This window comes from Perognathus longimembris, chromosome 7 (genome assembly GCF_023159225.1).
Source record: "Perognathus longimembris pacificus isolate PPM17 chromosome 7, ASM2315922v1, whole genome shotgun sequence".
NCBI lineage: Eukaryota > Metazoa > Chordata > Mammalia > Rodentia > Heteromyidae > Perognathus > Perognathus longimembris.
The window spans coordinates 18725949-18733926 of record NC_063167.1 but is presented as its reverse complement, the minus strand read 5'-3'; the positions used below and the strand labels follow the sequence as shown (position 1 = coordinate 18733926).

At 49.8% G+C, this 7978-nt stretch overlaps 1 pseudogene; it reads left to right on the top strand.

Annotated features, from left to right (window-relative positions):
• The first annotated feature begins 7030 nt into the window (after positions 1–7030).
• Positions 7031–7665, top strand: LOC125354255 (annotated as a pseudogene).
• Positions 7666–7978: the final 313 nt, after the last annotated feature.

The window sequence follows — 7978 nt, the reverse complement described above, 5'->3', positions numbered from 1 at the left end:
AAAGGGACAGGCAGGGGGCTCCCTGGAGGCTGCTGAAGGAGGCCTCACACAGAGGGGGCCTGCTTTCTGGTTCTGGCAGCACAAAGAAAGGTGGAGCCAGACTTAGGCTGGTCACATGGAGAAAGCACGTGTCTGGGGCCAGGGATTTCCTGTCACAGGCTCCCTCCCACGCTCTCCTTTCAAATTGAGGCTGACCTAGAGGGAAGAACCAGCTTGGGCTATGGTGGCAGAATGGGTACTGCCATATCCTCCAGCTGCTCAGGCCTGGTTCTCCAGCCTGACCTTCCTTGAGTCTATCTGGTCCTCCTGGGGTCATCCAGGTTAACTGGTGAGCCCACTACCAGCCCCAACAACCTTGGAGGGTGACCTGGAATGTGTCACCTGATTCCTTCCTCTCTGCACAGCAACACCCCTGCACAGAGAAGGAGAGGTGGGGCCTCCCCTGTGCAGCCAGGAGTGTGGAGGACAGAGAAAGGGAGGGGGAGAGAGGTGGAGAGAGGCAAGGCAGGGCCATAACCTGCTCCTTCCCAGACCTTGGATGGGGAGGGAATATGAGGAGGGTCACTGGGCCTCAGACAGTCCCCCTGATCCTCCCAGAGAAAAGAAATCATTTCCATCCAATTAATCTCATTAGAAGTAATCAAGTTGTGGATCTGTGCGCAGGGTGAGTGATTAGGAAAATTACCTCCCTGCAAACAACTTAAATTTAATTTTCGTTCTGTAACTGAAAAACCAAATAGAAACAACTGAATTCCTGCTACCCAGGCTTGGAGATGGGTATTTTCTGGAGGGTGGTGGCAACGGCTTGGGAAAGGTCCAACCACAGCAGGGGCTGGGCTGGGAGGGCATCACCCCTGGGATCTAGAAGGGACACTCGATCTTGAGATCCCTCACCCTAGACAGCTACCACCCACCTTCATACCTGTCCACATGCCTGTCCTTGTGACCTTCACACGGTGGCCCTCGGCAGTCACACACAACACCCACACACACCCACACATGCCCACTCCCACTGTCTCACACAGGAGCATTAGCTAGTTCTCATGCTGGCCCCTTCACTGCCACTAACTGGCTGTTCGAACCTTGAGTTCCTCAGAGTCTCAGTGTCCCCATCTGTAACAAATGAGACCAGACATCATTCCTTAGATCTCTTCCAAGTGTTGCAACTTGGAATTTGAGTTTTGTCTCTAGCCCCTCTCTCTTTTCTTGCAAACTGGGGATGAATTCAGAGAACTAAAGTGGAGGAGGTGAGCCCCAAGGGAGGTTCTGAGGGGGCACTGTCTATGCAGAAAGACATCCCATCTACCCAGCATCCCCTGTGAGTCCAGCCAGGAAGGACAGAGTGGGTTTGCTGTCCCTGCACAGACGGCTGGGAAGTTCCATTCATGTGGAGACTCCTCATCACAGCTCCCAGGGGTGACTTAATCTCCAAGCCCAGTCCCAGGGCCAGGACCAGGCCCTCACCCTCCATGGTCCAGGACCAGCAGCCAGCACTGAATCCTCTGATTGCTCTCTGAGAAGCAAGGGAGCCAGTGATGGCCCCAGTGAGGCAGGAGAAAAAGCATCTGCAGCCCGGGGGCTGAAGGAGAAGTAACTTATGTCTGAGAATTCTCTAGCTAGTTCCCTGGCCTGGGGACGGTTTGGGGGAAGGGCTTGGCCAGAAGGGTGGAAGGGGCCTTAATTCCCCTGGTGGAGGCACAGCCTGTGCGATTCACTGAGGATCACACACAGAGCCAGGGGCTGGGATTCAAAGCCAACCAAGTCTCCAAACTCCACACACCTCCCTCCTCACGTTGGCTCTTTAGCCCTTGGCTGGGGGCAGGATCCTCAGTGAATCGCACCATCTCTGGACTCCATTTTCTCATTTGCCAAAGAGAACAAGGAACTTCTTGGGGCCACAAGGGCTCCCCATCTACCTGCAGGTCTGGATGGATATTGATTCCATCTTTTCTGCAGCCCCCATAGCTCTTGGCTCTAGGTTAGTGCCCAGACCACGTAACCAGGTGAGAGAGTGAAATGAGCACCTACTCCTTTTGAGGCCTCAGGACAGCAACACCTCCTGCTGTGCTGAGAAATGGAACAAGGAGAGCCTGGCTGGGCAGTGCCTCAGGTCAGGGAGACCTTCCTGGGGGAGGCCAGTTCCAGAGGCAGAAGGCGGGTGGGGCAGGCTACACCCCTCATGCTCTGTCTTTGTCCACCGTGGAGGAGTTTAGGGATGGACAGATCTAGGCTCTACCTGGAGAAGCCCCTGCTCCTCTTGGATCCTCGCTGTGTGTGAGGGCACCCATGTGGTGTCAGTGTCAGGAGCCCCTTTTCTCCTTCAACTCATCCAAGTCATCTTATGCCCTTCTCCTACCTGGCCACACAAGGAATCAGGGGAGCAGGTTTGGGGCAGGGACCTGGGGGAGGGGTGGAAGTGAGGAGCACCCCACCCTCATGGTAAAGAACCCAATGTTTACTTGGTGAGACGCACAGCCTCATAACCTTCAGGATGGACCTTTTTCTGAACTGCTGCCACCACCCTGGCCCTCTCCCAGAGAAGCCCCTCCCCCGCCACCCACAGAAACCCACCGAGAGGTTGAGGGAGTGGCCCAAAGCCACTGGCACCCTGCCCAGGCCTCTCTGTGCTCAGCTCTTTAACCAATCCTGAGCTGGGGAGATCGTGGTGGGCCGGGGGTGGGGTGGGTTGGTGGTCCCTGTCTAGAAATCCTAGGACTCAGACCCTCCCCTCTCTCTTGTCCTCTTTCTGTCCTCAAACCCACTGCTTGCCAGGCTGACAAGAGCCTAGAAATAAGATCCAGGGCTCCCGGGGAGTCCAGGCCAGTGACCTTCAGGACTGTCTCCTTGAGGTCTTGGCCCATGGTGGGCAGGGGAGGGTTAAGGCCTGAGCTGCTGTGGCTGTCAGTGTTGAACTTGCAGTTCCTAAAGGCCATTGGGAGCTCCATGGAGCAAACGTTTTTCCTCCTAATGACTCTGCAGCAGATTAACATGGGCCCATCTCCCTAGCAGCGTGGAAGAGCAGCCATCCATTATCTGGAATTGTCTGGCCTGGCAGCTGGAGTCATGGGCCCAGAGACCTCCCGGGACGAGGAGGAAGAGTTCTTAGCTCTGTTGCCAAGAAGTTTGGCCTGATTCCTTTGGCCAGGACTCTAGGGTGAGAGCCAATGGCCATATCACACACTGGGGAGGACAGTGACACAGGCTCAACCCAGTGTGAGAAAGAGCCCCCGTCCAATGCTGTGAACAAGCTGGCAGCCATTTACCTCAAAAGAGGTCCGAGGCTCAAGACAGCAACTACTCATCCCACAGGAAGCTCAAATTCCAACCCAGGTGCACCTGTTCACTTCCCTTCTGTGGTACTGTGCAAGACCCCTCTGAGCCTCAGCCTCATCTGTGAGATGGGGTGACAGTGCACACCCCACACCCCATGGAACCGTGAGTAGGAAATGTAGCATGTGCATGTGAAAGGTGTGGGGTACACATGTGTGCAACAGATCTCCGGACATGCTAGCACCAAGGCCAGAATGGGAGCTTCCGAACTCCGTGCGGAGGCAAGTGGGCATTACTGCTTTATAAATGTACAAAAACTCCTCGTAGACGTGACCTGCTCGGGGTGTGTAACCTGCATCCTGGTCACTCAATGCCATGTGGGTTTTCTTTTTGTAGCTGAAGCTCCAAGAAGCCTAAGTCCTGGATAAACAAGGTGGGCTCTGCATGACTATGTGACTGACACATTTCCGTCTAGTGGCCTCCTGGAGCAGCTAGTGTTGACGAGAGCACTGCTCTATGCCATGAACCGCTCGAGATCCTGGATTTTCTGCAATGAAGAAGATAGACCAAGGCTCCCAGGGGGAAGATAGTCCATGAGTAAGCAAATTGAACTATCAGACAGTTCAGAACGTGAGACTAAAAGGAAGGGCTAAAGCAGAGCTGTGATGGGGAGGAGCAGCAGAGCCGGGGTGGTTGGGCTCAGGCACATAAGGGATTTGCAAAGCTCCATGCCAGGCAGGCAGCTAGGGATGCGACAGCAGCACACATCAGGGTACAGTGCTTAACATGTGCGGTCCCTCATCCTTTTGTAGCACATAGAGTCCAGAAGGCCTGGCGATTGGCTGACACCATCATATGATTTTCACCATGTCTATGTTGGGATAGGTCCAAGGGGACTAGCAATACACACAATTAAGTATATTAATGGTGACACTGGAACTTTAGCTTGTATTGGGCTAACTATATATCCCAGGCAAAGTCTGTTGGCAATAATGAGTACAGGGCCTTGTGCTTGCTTGGTATGTGCTCTGTAACTTGAGTCATACCTCAGGTCCTTTTTGCTTTAGTTATTTTTCAAATAGAACCAGTCTTCCTTCCTTCTTTCCTTCCTTCCTTCCTTCCTTCCTTCCTTCCTTCCTTCCTTCCTTCCTTCCTTCCTTCCTTCCTTCTTTCCTTCACTTACTTTCTCTCTTTCTTTCCTTTTTATTTCTTTTACTATGACCAGTCTTGACAGCAGTTCTATTATTTATGCTTCCCACAAGGCTGGAGTGACAGTTGTGAACCATTGTACCCAGTTTTTTTTTTTTTTGCCAGTCTTGGGCTTGGACTCAGGGCCTGAGCACTGTCCCTGGCTTCTTTGTGCTCAAGGCTAGCACTCTACCACTTGAGCCACAGAGCTACTTCTGAACATTTTCTATGTATGTGGTGCTGGGGAATCGAACCCAAGGCTTCATGTATACAAGGAAAGCACTCTTGCCACTAGGCCATATTCCCAGCCCACGTACCCAGCTTGTTATTGGTCAACATGGCGTCTCATAAAACATTTTGCCCAAACTGGCCTTGAACCACCATCCTTTGGATCCCCATATCCAAAGCAGCTAGAATTACAGGCATGAGCGACTGCTTCCAGCTCAGAGGCTACTACTATGTGTAGTAAATGGACAGCAACCGAACTCTGGCAGAATGTAGTGGATTGGATCTTCAAAGTGGGGAACCATGCTGATCAAGGTCCCCCTGTTGACTTTTCCCCTAAGAGTCACATTCTGAGTGATCAGAGGAGTCAGACTACAGAGTTTGGGGCTGCTAAGTGGCTGGGAACTGAGGAAAATCCAGAAAGGAGGGGCCACCCAAACTCTATACACAAACTCCTTTGGAAGCATTGGGAAACACTCCAGCTGGCATGCCCAGGCAAGACTTCAGAGAATCCAAGGGGAAACAATATCTAGAAAAGTGCAACGATGGAGTCGAGACTTCAGAACTTGCACAATGCAGGGGAAAGAAAATCTGCCGTTAGCCTTCTGGCAAGTGTGAGGTCATGGCACAGAGTCCCCAGAAGAGACAGACACAGGGTCTATCTCACGATTAGAAGGAGGCATCTTGAGACCAGAAACCAATCTAAAATAGACTTGCCACACACAAAGCACAATTTCATGAATTTTCCAATAACTTAACTGCTAGCTAAACCAACAGCTGCTACTCTTTAAAAAGACGGTAAAACCGAGTCTTCAGGAAAGTACCATCAGTATGTCCAGTATACAATACAAACAAAAAATGACTAGACACGTGAATAACAGGAAGATACCACCTAGAGTCAAGAGAAAAAATAGCCAATAAAAAAGATCTATAGGTGGCCCAGGTGTTGAAACAGAAGGTCTTTGGAATAACAATGGAAGATATAATAGCCTGCAGTAAAAGATAATCCAATGTGACCAAATAAGACATCTTAGATTGTAATCTAAAATAGAAAATAAAGACCTAAGAAGGTATACAGATACACATAGATGATTGAATAAATAAATGCATGGTGAAGGGGAAGCAACTTTCTTGTGTACATGATTCCACAATTAATGTGGGTGCTTTCCCTGTCCAGGCTAGAGAGTTAACTATCCCCTCTTTAAGAATGTGCTGGAAAGACAGTTGTAGACCACTGTGCCCAAGTTTTTAACTGGTTAAGGTAAGATCTCATGAATTTTGTGCCCAGGCTGGCCTAGATGGCTTCCTGTCATAAAGCACAGGATGGAAAGGAAGGGGCAAGGGGAAAGGACCACCTGCTGACGTCACCCACAGCAGCTGTCAATCATATTTGTGTTGATAGTCATATATTATGTTGCGCATATACATTCTGATAGGTTGGGAGTAGAATTTTACATCTGGACTCTTCTTCCTCTGAGCCAACTCTTCAATATACTCATGAGGGAAAATGTCAGACAATAAGGCATGGGGAAGATATACAAGTCCTAAAGTTTGGAATGAGTGAACTAAAACTCTTCTTTTTCCACAGAGGACATGAATGTTTTCTAGAAAAATCCCAAGAAACCTCAAATGAACCTTTTAATGAATTTAACAAATGTCAGGATACAACTCGAAGCCAAACTGCTTGTTTTGCCTATGTGAGTTAAGATATAAAAACTCAGTGATTTCTCTGTGCCTGGGGTGGGAACTATGGCCTAAAAGCCACATCTGGGCCATCACCTGTCTTTGTGACATATAAATTGTACAACGATCATATTTAGTGCTTGTACATGCATTTGGGGGGCTGGTACCTGACCCTGAGCTCGGGATCTGGCACCTGCTTGGCTTGCTCTACCCCTTGAGCCATGCATGCCTCCAGTATTCTTGTTGAACTAGTGAGTTGACAATAGAGTCTCACAGACTTCTGCATGTGCTAGCTTCGAACTGTGATTCTCTGGGTCTCAGCCTCCTGAGTAGCTGCAAGCACAGCTTAAGTTCATTTGTCTGTGTAGCACTGTAGCTTGGATCTGCAATGATTTCCAAAGGTCCCTGTGTTAATCGTTTGGGCTCCAGCCCATGGCCCTGTAGGTGGTGGTGGAGCCAATCAAAGGTGGAGTCAGGTGGGAGGTCTCAGGTCATTGGCATCATGTCCTTGAAAGGGATGGGGAAGCCTTGTCTTCTACTTACACCCTCCTCCACCTCACACCAAGATGGGCTGCCTCACTGGAGGCTCAGGGCAATAGACCCAACAAAGTGTGGGCCGAAACCTCCAAAACTGTAAGCCCCTTTCTTGCCCTGTGCTGCTGACATGGTGTTCAGGCATTATGTGGAGGTCAGCAGGGTGGCCTACAATTTCTTTGAACCTCATGCTGGAGAGCTGGTGGCGACTGTAGATGGTACTGATCAGAACAGGGCTTTGGTGGATAGACCATGTATCCAGGTAAGAAGGCAGGCCATGCCTTTCAAATGCATGCAGCTCACTGACTTCATCCTCAACTTCCCACACTGTGCCCACCAGAAGTATGTACCCAAAGCCTGTGAAAAGGCAGACATCAATTCAAAATGGGCTGGCACCAGATGGGCCGAGAAGATAGAAGCCAGAGAAAGGAAAGCCAAGAAGACAGACTTTGATTGCTACAAAGTCATGAAGTCTAAGAAAAGGAGGAATCAACTCATCAAGAATGAAGTGAAGAAACTTCAGAGAGCCGCTCTCTTGAAAGCTTTTTCCCAAAAAAGCCCTTGTCACCAAGGCAGCCATTGCTGCTGTGGCCACTGCTGCTGTGGCTGCGAAAGGCAAAGGCTCAGCCAAAAAGGCCATTGCTGCCAATGGGGCCAAGAAGGCCCTGGGCCAGAAAGCCTCCCAGCCTCCCAAAGCTCAGAAAGGGCCCGAAAACCCCAGGCCCAAAGGCATCTGGTCCCAAAGCATCTGGCAAGAAAGCTTAGGGGCTGTTTGTAAAAGGAATAAAGGTTCTTTCTGACATGTTGGGGAAAAAAAATCCTGTAAGCCTCAGTTACCTTCTTTGTAAGTTGATTGCCTCAGGCATTTTGTTACAGCAGTGCAAAGCTGCCTCGCACATAGATTGTCTCTGGCTAGTTCTGTTACAAATCACAGACTTAACTAATAGTGACAGAGAAGAAAAGATTTGCAAAGTGCAACTATTTATTCTACCTTTATAGGGAAAATTATTGACTCCTACTCTATTAACAACAAACATTTGCTTTTAAAAGGTCATCATTTTCTTTAACCTCAAAAACA